Raw genomic sequence first — 23,686 nt, forward strand, 5'->3', positions numbered from 1 at the left:
CTGCCCTATAAATGTCCATCCAAGGTGGATGCACCACAGCAGGGTGGGCTGAGAACGGCTGGCATGTGAAGGAGGTCTCCTGGAGGGACAGCTAGCTCTTTTCTGAGGAACACCGAGGGACAGGATGTAACTCCCACTTTTACAGCTCACACAGAACTGAGTAACGGGGATATTTGACTCCTCATTTGCACAGGGTGGGGAATAACGTAATCACTTGGAGCCAGCACAAGGACTCTGATGTTTAAACCTGCGGGGTTGGAGTGAATCATTTCCCTGAGGTGGGCAAAGCAGCCCTGCTGTGGCTGTGAGCAGCTTGGGTGCTCTGGGCTGTGTCACCTGTGTGACAAAACAGGGCTGAAGAAGTTGATTTTGCAAGGTGCCAATGGTTGGTCAGTCTCTTTCCAAGGTGAGGGTGAGCTTTCCCATAGTCTCCCCTAAGAGCACAACCCTGGAGGCCAGCAGAGCAGGAGGGCAGGGAGGAGAGTGAGGTTATGGAAACTTCCCAGGGGAGGGTTATTGCAGAGACTGAGCAGGCTCTGGTATATCCAAGCACAAGTAAACGTAGCAATGTCAGACCCAAGTGCCCTGTTTTGTCTCATGACAGCACCTTCGCAAACATCTCAAACATTTGTTTTCCTTTGTGCAGCCTCACATGCCACCACGCAGCACCAACAAATACAAGCTCCGTACTTTTTAAGCACAGCCTTATGAGGAAATATTGTTACAAGGAGCCACGGCTCAAGCCTGGCATGAAGATAAAAATGAACGCAGGAATAGCAGGCAGGCAGGAGTGTGAGCAGAACAGCAGCTGCAAGGAGAAGAGAGGCCAGGAACAATTGTAATGGCTCCTGGGAGCCCTCTGGAGAGAATCCTTCCTATCAGAATTCCTTCAGATACCAGGAAATTCAGGAGACCTTAGGAATAACTTGCTGTGGAGTTGGTAAAAGCTGCTTTCTGACTCTCTGGACTAAGACAGCCATCAGAAACACGCAAGTATTTTTTTTTTTCTTAGGTGCAGTGACCTGTGTTACTGTTGTAGCACCATCCTCAGCAGAAGGAGCTGCCACCCTGCAGCAGGGTCTGTCCCATGAGCAGGAGCTTTTCAGAGCTCCCATGAAATGGGGACCATTAACTCTGGGCCCTTGGATATACAGATGCTCTGCTTGACGTCCACCAGGCCCAGCTTCAGAGAATAGCTGCTTAGCATACTCCAAAGTTCACATCTTTTTAAAGACATCCCCACTCAACATCCCAAACCACCGTTTTGCACATCCTGGCCTCAGGTCTCAGCCTTCTCAGCAGGCCCTTGTGCCAAGGACACCAGGCTGGCTGAGAGAAGCAGCTGATGGGGACACCATTTTGCCCCAAAGCCATGGATTTCACTGAGTTCAAGGGCAAAACGTCATCAAACTGCCTGCTGCTGAGGCACTTAGTAAAGTTTTGCTTGGTTGCTTGTCACTCAAGGCCATAGGCATGAGTTAGACAAAAGCACCTAAATCCTCAGGAAACTGAGCTGCTGCTTGCTGCCAGCAGGAAGCAGGATTCACCCCACTAACAGCAGCACCCGATTCCCTGACAATGGCGGTATAGCAGCAAAGGCAAGGCAAAATTTCCCTTGGGGGAGGGGGGGGATGTTATTCTGACGTGGGGGAAAAAAGGTTCACTTCAGCCCCAAATTAGCTCCCCAGTGTATGATCAGGGAGGACATCAAAGCAAGGGAATTCTTTGTCCACTTCACTTCCTGTCTCCTCAAGACTTACAAGTTTTTTTCCCACCCTTGGGTCATTCTGTGGCTCCAGTCTGAGCCCTCAGTTGTACTTCTACATCTGAAATGCAGACAAAGAAATGGCATCGTACAGGGCTGTGTCAACAGGCAGAATGTCTTCCCTGTAGGAGAAACAGGAGACCCTGGCATGTCCAAGATCTCCTTTAGCCCCTGTTTTGCCCCAGCCTGACGCTGAGCTCCTGCTAAGACCCTGAGAGCTGCTGCCGGAGTGATAACCCCAGCCCCTCTCTGAGCCACCACTTGACAAGTCCATGCCTCCCACCCTGGGCCTGATGCTGGTATCTATCTCCATCTCCATTTGATTTGAAGAAGGCTGAACCACCCACAACATCGGTGGGACCCTTCCTCAGCTGTGGGGGACACAGGTCTCGTACCTGCAAGGAGCAGGGGCGTCGTCCTGGGCCTGGCCCCTCTCCTGGAGGCCTCCCCGCACCCTAGGCCTCTGGCAGCCGCAGACTTGGCAGCTGGCGCAAGCTGGCTCCACCACACAGATCGTTCCCTAAATATTATGTTTTTCAGGGTGTTGGTTTTAGCTGTTGTATTTGGCAGGTTTCCTTTGCTGCCTTTAGGAGCAACGACTTACTGATAGGAAGAAAAATTTGACGACATTAGCAGCTTATTCCAGCCCCCTGCTTTGTCTCCTGCACATACACATGCCACCCCTTACTGCCATGCCCAGAAATGGGGCCAGATGGTGAGGACTGGTGCTCAAGGCAGCGTATTTCTCTATCTTCCTCCTTGAATAACATTTCCAGAATTAGACTTTCTCTCTGTGTTTTATTGTTTTTGTTAACTTTTGACAATTTCGTGGTAGGAAGAGATGTGGGGAAGGTCAGGAAGTTCAGATTTTCCTGCTGGAGACTTGTACAGAGTATTTGTCGTTCTTAGCACTGCAGGCTGGCATTTCAAAACTCCCTCTTGAATGCCAAAAAAGTAGCTACCTTCTCACCAGAGTTCAGATCCAGTGTGCTGGAGATCTGTGAGGATCTCAGCGGATATAATCCCTGCTCCCTGGAAAACTTCTGAAAAAGTTGATCTTATTTCAAGTTTACTTTAAATACTTCAGCCACACAAGTACCTGGTCAGAAGGAAGAGGAAGTGAGAGCTGGAGGATGGTGCAAGGAGAAGGAGAGACAAGAGTGATCTCTTTTTTTCTACCGTGGTTCTTCAGTCTGTGAATACCAGTTGTTACCGCAGCTTTGGGATTTGGGCTGAAGGTTTATAGTGAAGACATTCAAAACCCCTGCCCTATTCTGAGCAAAACATGCATAAGCGGAAATAAATACATAAATATTCAGCTGAGGCATCAGATGCTTACCAAGGCCACCCAGTGAGTTGGCTTTTATTCTAGACCATCTTTCTGTTCTGTATTTCTGCATGTCTTTCACCACGGGGTGCTTGGCTCCAAGGGGGAACCAGGACCTACCACTGCTGCACCAACGAGGGTGTGAGGCCTCCCGTGCTTCGTGCACTGAGCCTCGCTGTGTGCATCTCACTGAGTCTCCTCCAGAAACTGCCGGGAAGCTCTGCAGGGTAGGATATTTTGGGGAGGAGACCTGGCAGGGCTGATTTCTGAACACACTGAAGGGCTTCATCTTACTTAGCGTTAGCTGCTGGAAGGTCACTGCTTAGTGACTGGTCTTGCCAAAGTATTCCTGTTCCCATTAGAGCAAGTGCAGAAGAAGGGGCACCTCTGAAGGTAACTCCCCTTCTGTCTTGTCTTGGGAGGGGCAAATGACCCCCCTGAGTCCTCTCTCCTTGTTTCCCAGCAGAGGGAACCTGGATCATTTACCTTGGATCTTCATGACCTGGGGCCTCCCAGGAGGTGGGATGAATCCTGCTCAGAGAGGCTGTGTGGGTTTTGGTACAGTTTGCCAAGGGCAGGGAGAGCAGTGCCTAATTCTCGTCTCTCAGCTTGTTCTACAGACCTTGGCTTGGCTTTTGGGAGCTCCCAGTGTAGCCAAAACCAATGTCACCTCTGGAGCTGAGCCACAGAGATAACCAGCTTCCCTTTTAATGCTGCAGCTGCCTCCTAAACACCATTTGAGCATCCAGTTGAGAGGAGGACTTGTTGTACTATGTGCAATATATACAAGTTACAGGATAATTTCTGTGTCCAGGAACCCACAGTCTAAATTAAGACAGGACTGCAGTGAGAGGTCTCACAAGAACTGGCAACAGGGAGGAAGGAGGATGGGAGATAGGAACCTTGCTACAATCTTATCCTTCTTCTAGCGCTCTGCCTTTTTATTTAAGGCAAGCGTTCCTGTTTTCTAGAATGATCTCCCAGCACATCCCACTTCTCTCCTGTTTATATCTGTCAATATCTGGTGCTTATATTGCATCTCTAGATACATAATGCATCAAATTCACATATGGTATTAATAAGCAGTGGGTATCTGCACAGAATGGTCGCAAAGAACATCTGACTGATTGCATTACAGAAGGACGCCTGGAACTGGGCTCACTTTCCCAGATGAACATACACAAGACATATCCAAGACAATTTTTTTTTTCTCCATTCCTTCTCATCACATATTTTCGGGACTCAAAGTCTGGACAAGCAGAACATCACGATGTCAACCAAGGGAAGATGTAAATCTCCTTAAGTAATTTTTAATGAAAAAGAATATTGAGTTACTCTGAGTGCCATAGTTTCTGGGTGGCTGGTTTTAACTTTAGCAATCCATACTTAAAGGGAAATTTTACAGTCTTAATATATTCCAGATGTTCTCCTAGTCCCAGATGAAAGCTCTGTCGTCGTTTACTGTTAATATTTTTGTCAGCAGTAGAATTTTATTGTAATACCCCATCTTATTTGTAGTCACTATTAGTCATGAGAGAAACTTCCTCCAAAAGCAATCTTTGGGTCACTCGTTGAGTGTCCTGTCTCACTCCATTTAATTAAAAACCATTAACTGATTGTTGTGTCCAAGACTTGTCTGTATAAGGCACATACAAAATGACTTTTTACCTGATGAAAACCATTTGCTTCTAACAGCTAGACTAAAAAAATAAAGTTATATTCTACAGTAACAATAGTTGGCTTTGTAACAGCTCTCCGGTGGAATGAAAACAAGAGATTTGCTTTGAAAATAAGCCTCCATGAACTTGGATCGACAACAAGGGACATGAAGGTTTACTGCAAAAACAAGAAATGCATTTCACGCTGTCAAGCTTTGATCAGATGCTAGTTTCTCACAAGGAGAATAGTATTTAAACGTGGCAATTTTGATCCTTTGTAGTGACCGACAGTCTAATTACAGAGGGAAGGGAGCTGGGGGAACAAAATGGAGTAGATTATCAAAGCACCAGTCCTCTGGATGGACCTCAGAGGACCTTTCTTTTCCAATGAAGACCAGCTAGAATCAAAAAATTGGCACGTCACGATGATGTCCGCATGATATTCAGTCAGCAAGCAAGTTGGAAGCTGCTATGTTATTTTTTCCTCACTGCCATCTCTGAAGCTCAACCTGGATTTTGAAAAAAACCTGTCTTAATTGTTTCTGCTCTTGCCTCATTACTTTCTCCACAGGGCTCTGGAGCTGCTGTCGGCAGCTGAGAGGAGGCTTGGGGACACACACGCTCCCAATGCTTTGGCCAGCTCTTCACCGCCAGCAGCAGGGTTCTGCTCTCTGGGACAAAAAATAAAATAAAAGGCTTCTCTGGCTACAACAATGGTAGAGACTAGGTTTGCTGCATCCTGAGGTGTTGCACAGGGAAGTGGTGAGGCATGTCTTTTAGTCCTGACCTATACTATCAATATGAGCGTATTAGGCCATGAACCACACCAACAGTGACTCTCTGACGTGAGACGTTCTCATGTTGGATCCTGGGAGTGAAATGCTTTATAACATGATGAGAGCCTGAGCAACTATGCTGAAGCAACAGAAGTGTGATGTCTACTGCTGTCTACTCAAGCAAGTCCTGACCAAAGGGGTCTAACTGGACTGCAACTCCGATATTTGCTCTGCCCTCTGTGTCTTCTGCCTCCAGTTTTGGTGCTGGGACACCCATGCTACTGTGAAGCCCCGGGAATACAGATAGAAACATAACACTAGGAGACAGGATCTATTCCAAAGTCCTTGTTTGCATCATCTGGATGAATATGAGCAAATGTAGATTGGGATTTGTAGGCAAGTGAAGGTATGTAATAAAAGCCCCAGGCCTCTTGTCTTTGGGTGTCTAATCTTCCTGTGCACTCTGTTGGCACCTCAGAGTGTAATCAAAGCTTTTTTTAACCTTTTCAAAAGTCTCCTTTTAAGTTTACAAACATGCTTAGAGCAAGACTTAGAGTGTAAGCTAAAACGTTATTAGAGAGAGAATTATTATCCAGAGGCAGCATTCTGATTACAGCAATAATGAGATAAAAGTTTCTCAGGTTTCCTCTGTCCTGCAGCTGCAGCTGTGGTCATGTCTTTGGGAAGCAGCTAACACAAAGTGCTCTCCCTTCAGCTGAGCTCTTCACTGTATGAAGCTATTCAGAAGAATATAATGGAGTCACGACAAAGGAAAGGAAGAGGGGGATATTTTGCAGCTATAGAGTGTGTGTAATGAGCCTTTGTATCATGGAGGCTCGAAGAGGTCATGGCTCATCTGAATGTCATTGAGACACTAATGTGCTGTGAATTCGGAAAATTCTGAATTTCCTTTTGTACAGCAGTACTGTACACTGCTAGTAGTTTCAAGTGAACCATATCTAATCATGGATAGTAAAACTATACCTGCTGGTGGTAGGCTACTGGGCCAATTTCAGAAAGACTTTAATTGGAAGGGAATAAGCCCTAGTAAGGGGATTGGGCCTAATGCATGCCCTCCTTTTAGTTTGGCACCACCACTATCATCCAGGTGTTTTCATCCCATGTGAGCATATAATCTCCTGCAATGCCTGCATTGGGAGATGAATGACAGCTGACAACACAGAATAGACACAGCAGCAACTTCTGGAAGCAGTCTGCACACTTTTCTGGTGTTTGTGGTTAAGATGGTCATTGGAAAACATCTCTGTCTACATGGAAATTGCAGATCAGTGTTTACTACTGACTTAAAAGCCACCAGACTACTGAACCATCCTCTGATGCTGAACAGATGACACCACCACTGGATATTATACATTGCATTGTCTTTGAACCCTTTATGGCTTGAATCTCTCTGATATTTTTGCAGAGAGGAACCTTCTAGCTAGTTGAAACCTGTTATGATAAAATGCCCTTTGTTACTTTCTACAGACCCTGAGTCTGTAAGTTATAGACCAATAACTACTAGTATTTACTTGGCACTGGAGTTGGCACATGTTATGATTTGCACTGCATTAGGGGTGAGCCAGGAGAAATGTCAGACTTTACTGGATGAAGGTTAACTAACTGGCTGAATTACACATGGCCTGCTGGTTAACATCATCTCGTGGTATATTCATGAGCTGCTACTGAGCAACCCCATACACTGGCTTTCTTTTGCTGTTCTTCCACTTTCTTTTCATTCTGGCCTTTTTTCTTCAGTTGTTCACAGGATCTCTTTTCCTCAGCTGTGGCCTTTATTTTCTCTTATGCTTTCCTTTTCCGCCCCCATTCATAACCCCATCTCCCCACAGCTTCCCCAGACCTTTGTTGCCTCTCTGCCCCTTTCAGCCCACCAGAAGATCCCTCTTGCCCCCCGTTCTCCTCTCCCTGCTCTGCAACCCACCACTTCTGGGCCTCCCTCAGGCCCCTCTCTTCCTACCTGTGTTCCCCAGGCGCAGATCAGGGGGAGCTGTGGCTGTCAGCAAGCAAATGCCTGCTGTAGCAGCCAGGGAGGTTCATATTTGGCAATGGAGTGGTTGGTACCACGGCTTGTGTACTTGGTTGGTTGTAAGACACAAATGTGAACAATTCTTTTTTTACAGGGGCTGTCAGAGGCACTGTATTTCCCTTAGAGACAATGCATTTTCCTCTTATGTATGCATTGCTACTGCCCTTCAATACATAATTCAGGTCTTCTCATTTAAGATGGTAGTTAGAGACAGTTCTAGTACATCACTCTTTTCTAATCATTTTATAAAATTATCTGTATGTAGAGACCTGCCTGCTTGGACAAGGAAAATATTATTTCCACTCCTTCATATGACGAAGGAAAGGACATGACAAACTTAATGCATTTCAACAAATTACAGAGTATGACTCTGAAAACAGAGCTTATACCACTCCCTAGTACAATTATCCTTAACCATGCACAATCTGCTTGGTAATTCTCTTCCAAGTTTTTACCAACATTTTTTTCAATGAAAGTGGCTGAATCAATTAATGAAATGTTGTTTGTTGAAATCAAAATGTAAAGCCAGCTATTTGAAAGCTAGTATATGCCTGGAATGATATTGTTTTTTATCTTTTTCTGTTGTCATTATACTTTTAAAATAAGAAATAAAGACAAAACCAAGTAATGTGCAGATAATTTTTGGTGTATATTGCTTCTACATGTTGTGTGAAGCATGACAGTCTACAGTCATCTCTTCAAGAAGCTCTCCTGTAATACCTGCAGTAACTCCAATGACAATTTTTACTACTCTTACCTATCCATAAATTCTGAACTCATTTTCAACAGGGCAAATTCCTTTTGTCTACCTTCTAGGGCATGCATCTTGACAGGTCAAAGATGTTATCAGAACAGATGCTATCATGACAACAATTTACATGAGAGGTAACCTGAATAACTCAAAGTGCTTAGACCCATCTGTAGGTCATGCCGGCTCTGTTCCTCTGCACTGCCTGTGTGACGGGCATCACAGCTCCCAAGAAAATATGGAGTAAAAATCATCTTGGTACACCAAAATGTCCATGTTTCACATGGGGACAAGACAACTCACTGCACATTCACTGAACCTTTGCAAGAAAACCTGCTATCAAGTACAGGAGGCAAGCGTCTGCTATTTAAATACCCAGCCAGAAATTTTCTCCCATGCATACCATTCTTCTACCTGGCTTCCTTCACTGCAAGCAAAGTCTGCAATATTGTCGTGTTTTTACTGGCAAAGCCTCAAGCCCCAGTTATTCTCATTTCAGGTGTGAACTCTGTAAAGTCTGACAGTGATGAAAAATTGAGGGCCCTGTTTTTTTTTTTTTGCTTTGCTCTACAGTTAAGATTTGTTAAAATGCTGGGTTGATCCCCATCGAAATCTAACAAAAAACATCCAACTTAAACAGCAGCTGGGAGGCCTGATGTCACCCTACGAAGTCCAGTGAACTTTTCCTTCCCCTTCATGACCCAGGAATAAAACAAGAGAAGTTCTGTAGCGTAAATATCAGGTATCCCCTTGAACCAATAACCACGAGCTAATCTGCCAATAGACAATCTGAACGGAGTGGATAACTACTGGGAATGCAATGGGGTCTTTTCCCCAGATGAGACACTGGTCTGGGTCTCTCCCCTCTGTGCAGCCCCCAGGTTTTATGGAACAGGAAGGAAGAGCCTCTCTGGGACCCTTATCCTGCTCCAACCTGGCTGAATCAGCCGACAAGCTGAAAAGATGTGGTCCGTGGGAAAGGAAGGCAGTTTGACAGAGAGAGTGCAGCCATGTGAGCCTCACTTCCTTCCGTAAGCAGACTCGGCAGGAAGAGTACAGGCCATTTATTTTATTATTTTATTTTATTTTATTTTATTTTATTTTTTATTTTTTTTATCCCTAGAGATATTTAATTTGCAGCTACTAGCAACCTTTAGAGGAACTTCTGTCTAGGACTCCTCTTACTTTGCAGTTTAGGTACTCGAAGTGTAGTTTGCGTTTCACATCCAGGCAGCTGAGCTGGTGTGGGCACCCCCGTCCATGCAGAGCAGTCAACCAACAACTCAGAAACTTCAGGAGTGGTCACTCTAGGTGGACTCTGTGGCGTTTCTCTCCTTTTTTCTTACTCCTAAACATATATTTAATTTCTGTGCCAACCACAAACAAGAAGTGGAGTTTCAACACAAGCCCTTTGGTTCAATGAAAGCAGCCCCCCGAGTTCACTGCGTGCAGCACGTTCTCCCTCCCAGCACAGCTTTGGAAGAGCAGCACCTTTTCATAAAACAAGCTATTGTTGTCTGTGTTTGACTGCAAGAAGATTAATGACGAATCAGCTTGTTATGAATGCCTCTCTTCATCCCTTCCTTATCCCTGACTGGTGTCTTGCTTTCAAGACAGATGGTGTGACTTCCTTTGCAGCTCTAGTTCCCACTGGGCACTTCTTGTCCTGCCGCTGGGGAGCACTCCCAGGTAAACAAATCTGTCCTTACAATTGCTCAGTGACATGAGCTGCCTATAAGCAGTCCAGCAATGTTGGATAAGGAGCCGGTTCAAGCTGGAGACCCCTGAGCATGAACTGAATGCAGTGAATAAAGACAGCTGGGTGATAGGTTTCGCTGCTTTTGTAAAGCAAGCTTTAAATTAAAATAAATACATTAAATGTTAACTTAGCTATGATCCAAAACAAAATCCATGTAGAGTAGAGGTAAGAAGTGCCAGATACACAAGACAAGCAGTCAGCTACTTAAACAGAGTGCATAAATCAATAAGTGATTGTCATTTGAGGATTAAAATATGTAATATAATGGAGTCAGATGCATTACAGGAGTTCCTGCTTCAGTCTTTCATTGTTCCAGATTCATTGTTCTGAAAGACTATTGCAAAATTTCTTTTCCTGAAAGCACAGATGAGTGTAACTTGCAATACATTTCAGAAAACAGCATATGCAGTTCCTCACACTTGAGTCATTAGGATTATGTTAAAAAAAATCTATATACTGCAGAGCAAGGATTTTTTTTCTTTTACAGTATGGAACCCTGTTAAAAGACAAACATTACTTCCCCTAGAAGGTCGTGGGAACAGTTTCCCATAGAGCTCTGCCCAGGAGTTTCTAGTTAAATGGCAGCCATTTTATTAAAATGTCTGTTTTCTGTCAAGGAAACTTAGCACATCTTTAACTGTCAGAAATGGCTGTACAAACATGTGCTATAGGCAAACACAGAGTCCATGTACAATTACTAATAGCATTCTCTAACTTCCCCGATAACAAGAAGCTTATCAAGTCCTCGAGTTACCACTGTCACCATTAGGGAGCCTTGCATTCAGCCACAACTGACCACGTAGAGGTACTGCAGCAGTATTATCTCCCATCCTCACCTCGGGGTTAGCCTGTGGTACACGTCTTTGAGTTTGTTATTAATGTCTCATTTTTAACCGCGACTGTTAAAGCAGGAATGTCTTTACTTAATTGCAAAAGCTGGTTGAAGAAGAAGCCCGGAGGCAGACCTTGTGGCTTCCCTTCCCATATCAGCAGAAAGCCATTTCTTCATCCTGGCAAGTCACCCAGCTGCTCTGCTCTTCCTGCGCTGAACCTAACGCACACCATCGCCATATCTCAGCACGCCTCAGTCCTGGGTTCCCCGCTGGGATTCATTTCTCCCATGCTTGCTTTTCTTTACTCTCTCTTCCAGTGTATACAATGATTTGAATTTTCTAACACACACATGTTGTTATACATTTCAGGGGAGGTAACATCAAAGAAACACAGCCCATTCTGAGGGCAGAAGGTGATGAGGTATTTCCTGTGGAAGTTCATGTTCCGGTCTTGGAGCTGCGAAATATTATTGTCTGAATCTTCAGTAACCTTAGGAGTTTATGTAAGTTTATATTATGTGTGGTGTTCTTTAACCAATGTTTGGTAGGCAGTATGAGTTATTTGGCCGGGATTTTTACGGCAACCCAGTAATAGGGGAGAGGAACACAAACTGTAAATTTATGGTATACAAAAGTCTCTGAAGTTCCCACTTAAAAAGCCAGCGTTGTGCGGTGTGGCACAGTCATCCTTTGACATATGCTGCCCCGAGGCATTCTGCTTGAGCCCACCTTCTGCAGCTTTTGTTGTCAAGCCAAACACCGTTTTCCTTCGACTTTGCACAGCACCCAATTTAATATAGCCTACATACCAGTTAAGATGCTGATAAAGTATAAATATTTACTGCTGTTACTGGGTTTGAGAGACAGCTACTAAGTTAGCAGCTACGGGTAGCTGGATCTGGAAAAAGATGTCCCATGGCAGCTGAGAGGTCCAAGAGGTGGCAGAAGAGATGGCAGGAAAGATGCTGGGCTTCAGCAGAGGTCTGGAGAGGAAGAGGTCCAGCCAGGTACTGCCCAAGTACAGGATGAAGCCATTTGTGAGGACAGGTACACAGGTATCCAGTCCTGGATGCAAGAAGCTTGGAGCACAGACGAGGCAGGGCACAGGAAGCTGCCATATAGCATGACAAGTGGGGCTGGTCACCGGTACATGTGGGATATTTCCATGAAGTTTATTTTTTCTGTGGTGGACTGAGAAACCACTGCTCTGGGCAGTGCTCACAGTCCAGCACCTCCTGTGCAAGAACCCAGGGCCACAGAGGAGCAAAGCCTGAAGCTGACTTCAGGGACAAGATGCTGCAAGGGAAGATTTCCTCAGGCGTGAGGGGGTAGGTTCTGCCCTACTGCATGAAAGTTTAGATCCTTCCCATTGCTCTTTCAGTTTTACTGGGTGTAGTGCTAGAATGGAAATGGCTATTGCTTGTTTTCAAACCATCATTTAATCCTCACATTTGAAAATCTTTTCAGAATAACACCGCATTTCAACTAATAACTGCATGAAAAAATATATTCCAAAGTACAGAAATTATTGAGGATACGATTTGTTATTTTTCAGTGTCAGGAATTTCTACTTTTCCACTGGTTTCCTGTGTCAAAATTGAATTGTTTAGATGAAGAAGAAGTTACTTCAGGATTAGCATCTAAGATGATCGCTGATTGAGACAGGACCTAGCCCTATTTCTGCAGAAGTTCCTGATGATTTTACATGCCACACTTCCTTTTTATTATTTAACACATTTTCCTTTTTCTAGAAAGAGAGATACTCACATTTTATACCAATATTGTATTCTCACGGAGATACTTTCCTGATGCTCTGCATGGCAATTTTTGATTATTGTGATGATCCATGAAGAGTTTCAGCTGAAGTTACTGTTTTTGTTTCATTTGGCACCTACATTTGGGAAAGAGCCAAGGGAGGAAGTGACAAATCCATCAGCTTAAGATGGGAAACCCTGTGGTTTCAGAGCTGCTCATATCTCATTAGAAGTTGCTTTTCCCTTTGGCTATTTCTTACTAACATCCTTTCACGGGATAGCTTCTCCACTCACATCATTAAAATATGCCATCAAAATGTTTACTCATCAAAAAGTGACTGGACTAAGTCTAGTCTTGCCCTCTATGTACACTACCGTGTTTGCAGAGCACAAAAGACAGCAGTCCTTAATGGGACATGGGGGCATGGTCATATATTAAACATAACATATAATAACAGCTTTAGAAAAAGAACGGCTCATTTGTCTAATTGCTATCCTATTTATATATTATTTTGCCTGGAAGACACTAAGTCAATCTACAAGTACAACCTTTTATGTGTATGCGCTTATTTCGGTAGCATCTTTCCTCCTTTGCCCCAGGCACAGAGGAAACAAGCTGCAGTCCCTCACTCTGGCTCCTTCCCTGTGAATAACACCGCACATTTCAGTATCCAAGAAAGGGGGGTTTTCAGTCTGCTTCTCTCAGTAGCAATTCTCAGGGTCTCAAGATGCTTATTACAGTAGAAAAGCAAACGAGAATAAATGCATTGATTAAGTTGTGCTTAGCACAAGCCCTGGATAGTGATTCAGAATAATAATGAAAACATTGCAAAACAATATAAATACCAGTAGGATTAAAAAGCCTAGCTCTAAAGCAAACAAGTCAGAGCGCACAGGAGTGGTGTATCTAATAGCGGCCCCAAGTTGCACAACATCCAGCATCTCCTATCTGAGGCTCTCACCCTCCCTCAGAACAGCCTCCAGCAAGCAGAAGGCATTTTAGCCCCAAATCACGTCCCAGGAGGGCTTGGTGCCTCCACGTATGTCCTCACACTCCTCCTGTTGCATTGCAACACTATCAGGAGAGCCACGAGGGTGTGGATGGATCTCAGCAATGTTTGGAGCAGGGCTGCTTGAAAGAAGTGAAGGATTAGGAAGAAGGCTGCAGTGAACCAAAGCCCTGCAGTCACACCGTGGTACTCGCGCAGTAAGTAACCGTGCTAACAACCTCGCTCACCTTTCAGCACTTGCCCCTTTTAAACAATTCTGTAGTTCCTGCTGCCCTTACTCCTAACAACGTATCACCCTGGGTGCTGACATTTAACCTGTTTGTCAACAGATCCATTTGCATCTCATTTCGCTGGCACCCCGCGCACGAGGCCGGCAGCGAAGAGCATTTCAGCACGCGTGATGAAAGATGTCATTGCTGGTGCCCTTTAGCACTGCCTGCGCAGCCATGAAGTACAGCTGCCATCAGTAACAGGGACTTGAGTGCAGTGCCTACCTTCACCCAGCGAGGTCAAAAATTTATGGTTCTGACCTTTTCTCTCTCGTCTGATGTTGGAGTGGGCCCGGGTCACGTTCGCAAGAAATAAGAGAAAATCAAACAGGGCTGATGCAGGCTCAGTGTGAAGTGATGCAGAGAACAAATTCCTCCTCTCCCCAATAAAAATGGCTTCAACGACTTTAATAACGAGGGCCATAAAGTTCCACAAACTTTACAGAAAAGGTTGTGAGGGTGTTAAATGTTTCAAAGGGGCACAAGAGAGAACGCAATTACTCCAAAAAGACCTACATTTATTATGTAGTTTCTTAGATGTATTTCTCAAGATCTCACATATATGTTTCAAAGGCGAAGTGCCTCTTGTCAGCTGTATAAATCCTCCAAGTTTTCTGGACATTTTCCCTTGCCACTAATATCCCAGTGCTCTTTTTGGAGATACCAAGGATGCAGAGTAATTTTTCACGTGGTGCAACTGATGACTGCAGACACCAGAAACCACTGACGATGTCTGGTTCTCCGAGTCTTAGAAAAATGGAGGCTTTGCAAAGAGATAAGGGAGGATTCCCTGCCCTGACTCCCTGCAGAGCCCTGCCACAGCCATGCTCCCTCCCTCACCCCACTCTTACTGGCTCAGAAAAGGCAGGAGCCACCACGAGGTGGGGATGGCTTGAACAAGTCAGTCTCCTTGTCTCAGTTAGTCCAACTTAGTCAGGGAGCACTTAAATCAGCTGTTAAATAGGTAAGGTGAGTGTGGCAGAGGGAGGGGAAAAGCAGTTGAGTGTGGTAACCTTTTCTCCTGCGTGTATGGCCAGCAGTGTGACCACGCTGGCGTTAGGCTCAACTGGACTGATGGCTATGCTGAGAAGCCTGGGAATGTTAATGGACTCTTATCCTTATCCCTGATCCTTATTTTTAAGGCCAGCCAGAGCTAAACTGTTTGGCTGAGTCACTGTTCAGCAGCAGAGCCCTCCGACGTGTCCAGATCTGCCGCGTGGTCTCGGGCGCCCTCCCCTCGCCCCGTCACCAGCAGCTCACACACGAGGAGCAGGATCGGGGCTCTCATGGCCAGAGGCTGGGGGAAGGGGTGCTTTGGGGACTGTTGGCTCCTCTCTCTCTAAGTACGACAGATAGGAGTTGCAAAGTTCAGCCAAGACCAAGCCTGCTAGTGTTTAGGACTGGGGATTAGCTCAAACCATTGTGGACATGTCAGCTCAGCGAAAAAACCATTTTCCAAACAAGTTGCTTCATGGTCTTGCTATCTGCAATGTATCTAAACTGCTTTTTTGTTTTGTTTTGTTTTTAATATATATAACCAACCTTCCTTCCTTCCTTCCTTTCCTTCCTTCCTTCCTTCCTTCCTTCCTCCCTTCCTCCCTTCCTTCCTTCCTTCCTTCCTTCCTTCCCTCCTTCCAAGAGGTCAGTGCTGTCTCCAGCTGCGTAAATGCACGCATAACAACTATGCAGAGATTCAAGCATTGCCTGTGATGGAGTTGTCCAGCTGGCATATCGCACTTAATCTTAGTACAGCTTTGGTTATTTTCTTGCTATTTTCAACAGGAGTGAGACATCACTTTGGAAAGGAAAGATTTAGAGCAATTTTGGACACTCATATATAATATGCTGATACGAAAGATCTGTAGATGTCTTTTCATGTGGCTGTTTTTCACTTTCTACCTGTAAGTGCTCCCCCTGGCTGCAGTACCACGTTATATTATCACAGCCAAGCAAACGTAGCCTTCCTTGAAGATAATCTTTCCCAAACTTTCTGCTAGAATACATAACTTCATCAACTCCCCAAGATTTGCACTCGTTTGGGACTTTTGCCAGAAAATTTACTGTCTGCTTGCATTCAGACTGTCTGTTCAGTGCGCACACACGCTGTCCTCTGCTGTCATGGACTTCAGCAAGAGCTGCTGCTTAACAGCATCTTTGGAAATATCCAGTCATACATAAGCTATGAAATAGATTTGTTATTGTTATGGGGATATTTTTAACGCGTTTGAGCACTGAGCAATTAACAGAAACATCTTTTGATCCCTATTAGCTAAATCCCTTGGTATCTAGCATGCTTCCCCTCTGGCTTTTGTAGTCTAGCAGGAGAGAGCATTTGCACCAGCACACCCGGGGCTAGGGAGCAGGGACGGACGGGCCGTGTGTTGCATAACCTCCCTTGCCACTTGTCACTGCTGCAGTGACCTTCCTCTTCTGCGAAACTTCGTGTCCAGATTTCCGCCCCAATACCACAGGAAGCTGCAGTTACCAACTAAAAGAAATGCAAAGGGGGGAGGAAAAAGAAAAAAGAAAAAAAAGCGAGTGAGCAGTTAAGTGGAGATTACCACAGGTAACAAGACAAGTAGGAATATCTGTTACTCCATTTGGACGATTCCAATGCTGATCCTAACCCCAGGAAGGCCACTATGCGGGAGTATTATTTCCACTAATGTTCCCTGTCTAACTTAATGGATTGTAAGTACCCCAGCTGCTCCTTATATAGGTACTTTAAAGTCACTTTGTAAAACCACAGACAGACATGCTAAGCACCTACCTCTGGCCATCTGCTCATCGTTGCTGCGGCTCGTGACTTGCCTTGGCCACTGCCGTGCTCCATTGTGTCCGTGCTCAGCCCTTCCCTTCTTCTCCCGGACGCAGAGGCACAGAAAGTCCCCTGACTGTAGGGTGTCTCTAGCCATGTGGACATTTCCCGAGGAGCAGCAGAGCAGTGGGCTGGTTTTGTTACTACAGGTGGCCAACGCTTTCCCAGGCAGCCTGATGCCTCTGGGGAACGCTGTGTTTTTAATGCCACTCGGCTTTCATGGTGTTGGCTTTATATGGAATGAGTCGCCTCTTAGGAACTCCAAGAAACCAAAATCTTTCAAGTTTTGGCACTCCTGAAGGGCTGTTGGATGGAGCCTCGTGCTGCTGCTCCCAGGGTGCCCCCAGCAGTGATGCCTGGGGCACTGCCTGAGGCTTCATCCAGCACGGGAGCTGTGCCCAGAGGTGGCACAGGTACATGAGATGCACAAGTCCTCTAAGTTACCACTGTGGAATATACTTTTTTTTTTTTTTCTCTTCATTGTTCAGTTTTCTAAGTGGATATGAGCATTTCAAAACTCACTCCCCCAGTAGCTGCAGAGTGTTAGTACAAGATCACGACACCATGCTCAGAGATGCTATCCTTAGTGCACAAGTTACCCCATCACATATTTTATGCCTTTTTTTTTTTGCTCTGCTTTTTTGCTTAGCAATTAAAAAGTGCCCTTTGTTTGTGTCTTGACAGAATTACTGCAGTAAGACGCTCTACCAAAAAAGGCAAGAAAACTTCTTTCATGTCAGTCAAGAGTTTTTATTTTTTGGTGATGACAAACTCAGAAAAGAGGAGTATTTGAGACGCGGGGAATCTGGAGTTTGGTTAAACAGCAACGAAACAAAACCTACAAGTGACAACTTGCTCGGGTAGCAAAGATTGCCTCAAAAGCAGGAAATGTTACACAGCAAACCTCCCTTTGTTTGCATTTCCATGTGCTTGCTAAAGTGCTGCTTCTCTACTCAAAACCACCCTGCGCCCGTCTTCCTCCTGTGCCCTCCACAGCGGGGCATCAACAACTGACTTGCCCCACTGACTCTTCAGACCCGATCTGCCAGGGATTTTTGTCGCTGGTTCCTGCCCCTTGCTGTGTGGTTATTGAAGGAGAGGGGGGAGCAGTGGCACGCAGAGGCTCCCCCAGCCTCGCCTCCCCAGCAGCCTGTTTTCTCATCGCCGCATGACTAATGTAACCGCAGGCACTTCGGGTGCATGGGAACACTTCCAGCCGGTACTCAGAGGGCAGCAGCAACCTTCCTGCTGAGGAGGGTCTTAGGACATTTTTGCCTTTTGTTTTTTTTTATTTTTTCTTTCAGGAGAGAGTTTGCTGGCGCTGTCTGGGCAGCAAGAGAGACCCCAAATTCCTCACCATGGGAAAATGACTGTTGAAAATGACTGAATCCTCGATATACCCTGAATTTTGTGCCAGTGCAAGCTGCATGCACCGTGCACTGTTGGGCTCACACAGTTAGGAAGAGTCATTTTAACTCCTGTGTGTGCTGACACCGCTTTTTTGGGTCCTGGTCCAGTCAGGCTGGAGCCTGCCAGCCCCAGCACAGGGTTAACCAGCTCCCTGCTGGGGCTCTCATTAGGAGCAGCCGAGGCATCGCTGTTCCTGTGTGTCTCTCTATACATCTGTTTCTGTGTTGCAGAGGAGCCTTGCCAAGAACACCCCAATTTACTTAGCTCTCACGTCTGATCTGATTTGAAGTCTCTCAGCCCCTCACCCTTGGGGCTGGCCAGATCACTGGAGCAGGAGTCACAAGATTTCTTAAAAACAACAAGAAAAAAAAGCTGATTAGACAAAACTGTTGAAAATCTCCAGGAATTAATTTGCAGACAAGATGCGATTGCTTCCCAGAATGGCATCTTTCCAGCTGCAGTGTCCCTATCACTCCACTCAGTGATGGGACAGATTAGGCACTGGATTTCTGCCAGCTGATACACTGGAGCTTTTTGATTTGAGAAATGTTGCAATTTGGTAGGGCTTGGCCATTCCTCTGAACTTTGGATGAGCGTATTGCCCGATTTTGGCAAGTTTGCACCTTGGTAAAGAGTTGTGTGCTGTTCAAAATCCACACGACCGCAGCAATGACACCTTTTATTTATAAATGTCACCCACACGTAGTTGGTCTGGTGAATGGAGAAGGCAACTGTATTTCAGCATGAGAAGGGAGAGCTGGGCTAAACCTGGGGGGTGGGAGAGAGGACGTTGAGGATGTTTTGCATTTCTCAGTTTCAGTGCTGCAGGACTCCAAAATTCTATTGTGACCACAAAAATTGAATAGCTAATTAATTATTAGCATTGACTCAGATGACTTGGAAATAAAGGAGCATGCGGCTGTCTTCAAGGCTGACACTTCAGCTATGCAGCTCGGTGTCGTGTCGGAGGTCCTTCGCTCTGCTTCGCCACGAACTCTCTGTACGTGTTGCCAACCCAGCAGGAATCCAGTTCTGCAAAAAACTCTGAAGGATGCCACGAGTAGCAGCCCAAGGCTGATGTCTGCGAGTCAGGACCATCACGAGATGTTCCACAAAATAGATGTCAGCGAGCCTTACAGGAAAGGCTTCACAGAAAAGAGTTGAAACAAGTTTCTAGCTGTGATTTCTATGGAAGCAATGGTGTATGGCTAAAATCCCAACTATTGGCAGCTAAAAAGCACAGGATAAAACCAGCTCCTTATACTTTTGAAATATGGGGGAATTCAAACAGAACTCTTCAGGCCTAAATCCTGCAGACTGCAATTTCTGCTCCGCAAAGTCCAGCCCACAACAGGAAGAAAGGAGAAAATTTCCCGAGAGCAAGGAGAAAATTTCATGTGACTGGCTTTCCATTTTTTTCAGAACAGCTTACAGAAATTACAGTCCTTTCCCTTGGCTCGGTTTATAACTGGATCCCTGGGATAAAAATACATATTTAAGACCAAACTGTGCTTCTTGCAGCAGAAGAGATTGTTTTGTTTGACTTGTTTCCTACAGAGGTCAGTGAAGGGTGGTTATTTTTTCACAAATCCAAGTGGGTATCAAGTGATGGTTAAAATAGGAGAACGCCTCAGCAGCTACGTTCTCTCTGCATAGGTGCAAATCTCCACTTCAGCTGAACTCGTTTCAGAGCTGTATCGACCTGAGTGCAGGTCAGCAGCTGGTGGGGAGGGCACAAAGAGGGGCAGAGCAGGAGAGGAGAAGGGACTTGCCCAATCCTGGCCCTGCTGCTAGACCCCTGGAGCCCAGGGGCATGTCGGGCTGCACAAGGCACGAATTGATTTAGGTTAGAAAACCCGGGATGCAGTTCCTGGAGAGCCTAAAAATAACTCTGTCAGCATGGAAAAGCAATCTGGATTTGGCTGTGCACAATTAGCAAAGCTGCTTGCACCTCGAGCGCCAGGGCACGGCGTGGGACAGGCAGCAGCTTGCTGCGGCCAGGGGAAGGAAAAGGCAGAGGGGGGACCTGCAGGTAGAGGGAGGGGGCTTTGGGCTTTGGGCAGGCTGGCTTCTGTCAGAGCCAGAAACAATACCCCTGTGGCAAAAGAAAAAAGAAAGAAAGAAAGAAAGAAAGAAAGAAAGAAAGAAAGAAAGAAAGAAAGAAAGAAAGAAAGAAAGAAAGAAAGAAAGAAAAAGAAAGAAAGAGAAAGAAAGGAAGGAAGGAAGGAAGGAAGGAAGGAAGGAAGGAAGGAAGGAAGGAAGGAAGGAAGGAAGAAGAAAGAAAGAAAGAAAGAAAGAAAGAAAGAAAGAAAGAAAGAAAGAAAGAAAGAAAGAAAAAGAAAGAAAGAAAGAAGAATTTATCTGTACAGAAAGCAAACAGTAATTACATGTTTATAGAGCTCTGGTTCTCCAAAAACTCGCTCTGAAGCATGATGTGGAGGAAATCTGGTTTTTACTTCTGCAAGCAGCCTTGGCCAAATGTCTTCTCTTCCCTCCCCCTTCACTACCTCGCTAGAAATTCCCTTCGCTGCTCAAACACAAACAAGGTTGTTGCCATAGGAGTCTTCTTGAGCTGGTTAAAAAGTGATTCAAGAGGATCACCCGGTGGCTGAGCGGGCTTGTGCTGGGAGCAGCACAGCAGAAAGCGGGGCTGCTCTGGGGGCTGGGGTGCAGGGAGAGCCCAGAGCCCCTGCCGCAGCTTGCCAGTCGCTGGCTTTGCTCGGAAAGTGAGGCTGAACGGGAAATTATTGTGCTGGGTGACACGGAGAACAGTGCTAGGCAGCGTTAGGAAGATCACGCTGATGAAATGTTATTGTTCCACTTCCATGGTTAAACCTTTGGGCTTGTTTTCTTGGCATAACTCTCGTTTTACGCAGTTATTTAGGTTTTAGTGCTCTCCCCCTGCCAAGGGCAGGATCCCCTCCTCTTGCACTAACGCATGAACTCCGTGTCTCCATGGCAGCCCCGGGGGCCTGAGGAAGGGAAGGTGAGTCCTGGCACACACCGGCTCTGCTGGGGACCACCTCCGTGCCTCTCACTGCCGACCCCACGCCGGAGGCGCTGGCCAGGCTCCTGGGCACACACACGTGTGTGGCTTCGGGGACACACAGCGAGGAGCAGGGGGTGGCAGGAGGAAGGGGCAGCGATCTGGCAGGGTCTCACCTCCGTCATCCTTCAGGAACGGTCTGCAGCCAAGCGCTGGCACGGCAGTGGGCTCTGTCACCCAGAGACCGCAGTACAAAATAATTCATCCATTTCCAAGACTAAAATAAAATATACACCGCTCAGCTCCCTGTAAACATTAACAACCTCCCTCACAGCCCTTTTGATGAGCCTCCCCTAGCTACCACAGGGCTGGAGCTGGGATTTGGTGCTGCCATTGGAGATACACCTCTTCCAGGAGTATTCACCCGAGTTAAGGGTCCTTTGTGCCTTGGAGAACTTGGAGCTCTCTCACACAGCTGGGGACAGAAGCTGCCAAGGTCCAGCAGAGCCACGGAAGCAAGCCAGCCCCTGGCTGCTGCATGGGGTGGCCCAGACATGTGCCACCACGGTGAGCATGTGGCTGCTGCAGGCACCCTGGGACTCCAGCCTAGGGCTGCCCATGGCCACAAGCTCGCTGCTGGGCTCCCAAATGTCCCTCTGCCCACAGAGAGGCAAGGGGTGGGAAGCAGCATCCTGCCTTTGATGGTAAGTGAAGGACAGAGAAAGAAAGGAGGAGGAAGGAGAGAAGGCAGGGAGGAAGAGCCGGGTCTGTTGGGGTGTGAGAAGATGCCCAGAGAAGGCAGGAGGACAGCCACATCCTCGCCAGCTCCCCGAGGTGCTGGCAACTTGCTGCCGAGCTCCAGCTGCAGGTCTGTGGTCTGACCCCGCCGAGGCAGAGCAGGCTGCTGGGTCACCCTCTGAGGAACAGGATGAACCCGATCTCCTGATCAGCTGCTGGTTAATTAGCAGTAGCCTTCTGTGCCCTGGGTGAGACGGAGGTCCTGCAGGAAAGGCAGCATCCGGCCGTGCCACCAGAGGCTGTGTCACCGTGCAGGATGTGACAGAAGGAGGCACAGGAGGGTGGCATGGCCTCGCACACAGGCCTTTCCTAGCTCAGCGCATTCACTTGGTAGCTTAAATAGTTAGTAAGACATATTTTTTACATCTTATTTTATATGTTATGCATTTTGCTATGTTTGTGCTACGTGCCGTGTTTACATTTTATTATGTGTTATTTTATATTCTAAAACACAGCCAGAAGTTTATCACAAACCACTGGCACGGGCCTGAAGCTGAAAAGCAAGACAGGGCGCGTGGTGCGGCGGGTGCACACGCGGGTCTCATTAGCGGGGGCGCTTTAACGAAACAATCTCCCTCCGCTGAGGCTTACTGGGACTCCAAAGACAGCATCTGAGAGATGTATCTGACATCTTTAGAGTGTTAAGGCTGAGGATTTTTCACATATTTTTTTAGAGCTAAACATGTAGAACACATACAGTATTTTTTCCATTCTAATTAGCATTTTCATTGGCATAACTGTACCTGCCCCTGATCCTTCTAAGAGACATAGTAATTGCACAAGCTATTCAGACCACAGAGGAAAACAGATATGCAAAGGCAGTAATAATTATTCAGGATTTTAAGCAGCTTCCATTTACCCAGTGAATGGTGCAGTACTGATCTAAAAGCTTCAAGCAGCCTTTGATGTGAAATTTAACTTTTGACAGAGAGAGGAAGAGGGGGAGAGAGGAAAGAAACAGCTCTCTGTGGACCGTGCAGGCTGGAGATGGGTACAAGCCTCACGCTGTTTGATCAGCTGCGTGTCCTAGTTTGAACAGAAGAAGGGAGATGAAATATCCGCTTGAAAGTTGTACCCACTTGGTATTTAATCTGCGATATTGATGTGCTAAACTGCCTGCATACGCAATAAATTGAGGAGCGAGGAGCAGAAGATAACTGCCAGGGCCTACAGAGAGCGGCTTGCTTCATTTATTGCCCATGGAAATGAGTCCGTTTTGAAAACAGAAGTGGCATTTTCCTCTTACAGCAGAATTAAGTGCCTTACTACAGCAGGGTGATCAGGGCAAGAGGCTCATCGACCGCTTGGGTTAGAAGTGCCCCCATGATCTGTGAACCTAACCCGGTGAACGCCAGCCTGACCAGAAGTGGCCGCTCAAATCTCTTTGAAGGACACGAATAACGCCGGGATGCCAGGAGTCCTCAGCTGCTATTTACCTGGGAAACGATGTGTCTGAAAGGGAAAATAAAGGAGTCTTGACAAGCTGCCCCTGGCAAATGTGAAGGGCTTTGCTCTCTCCCGTGAGCTGCAGCAGTAGGCCTGAGGAGGAGGAACACCTTTCCCGGCCCGCTGGGCTGCAGCTGGGTTGGCAAACCGAGCCCCTGCCTCTCTTAAAACAGGCCAGAAGCGCCTTCAGAGCTCAAGAGGTGAAAAGCAAGAGGTACCTGCTCCATCACCCGCAGCAGCACTTCCGCACAAGCAGCTTTCGAGCAGCTAAACAAAAAAGCA

At 46.4% G+C, this 23,686-nt stretch overlaps 1 long non-coding RNA gene across 1 annotated transcript in view; it reads right to left on the minus strand.

Moving 5' to 3' along the window:
• Nucleotides 1-21,952, minus strand: part of LOC121064664 — a 40,771-nt gene extending 18,819 nt beyond the window's left edge. The window contains exon 1 of the long non-coding RNA XR_005816612.1: nt 16,717-21,952. This is a non-coding gene — a long non-coding RNA (uncharacterized LOC121064664). The remainder of the gene's footprint in view (nt 1-16,716) is intronic.
• Between the last annotated feature and the right edge of the window lie 1,734 nt (nt 21,953-23,686).

Source organism: Cygnus olor, chromosome 2, assembly GCF_009769625.2.
Source record: "Cygnus olor isolate bCygOlo1 chromosome 2, bCygOlo1.pri.v2, whole genome shotgun sequence".
NCBI lineage: Eukaryota > Metazoa > Chordata > Aves > Anseriformes > Anatidae > Cygnus > Cygnus olor.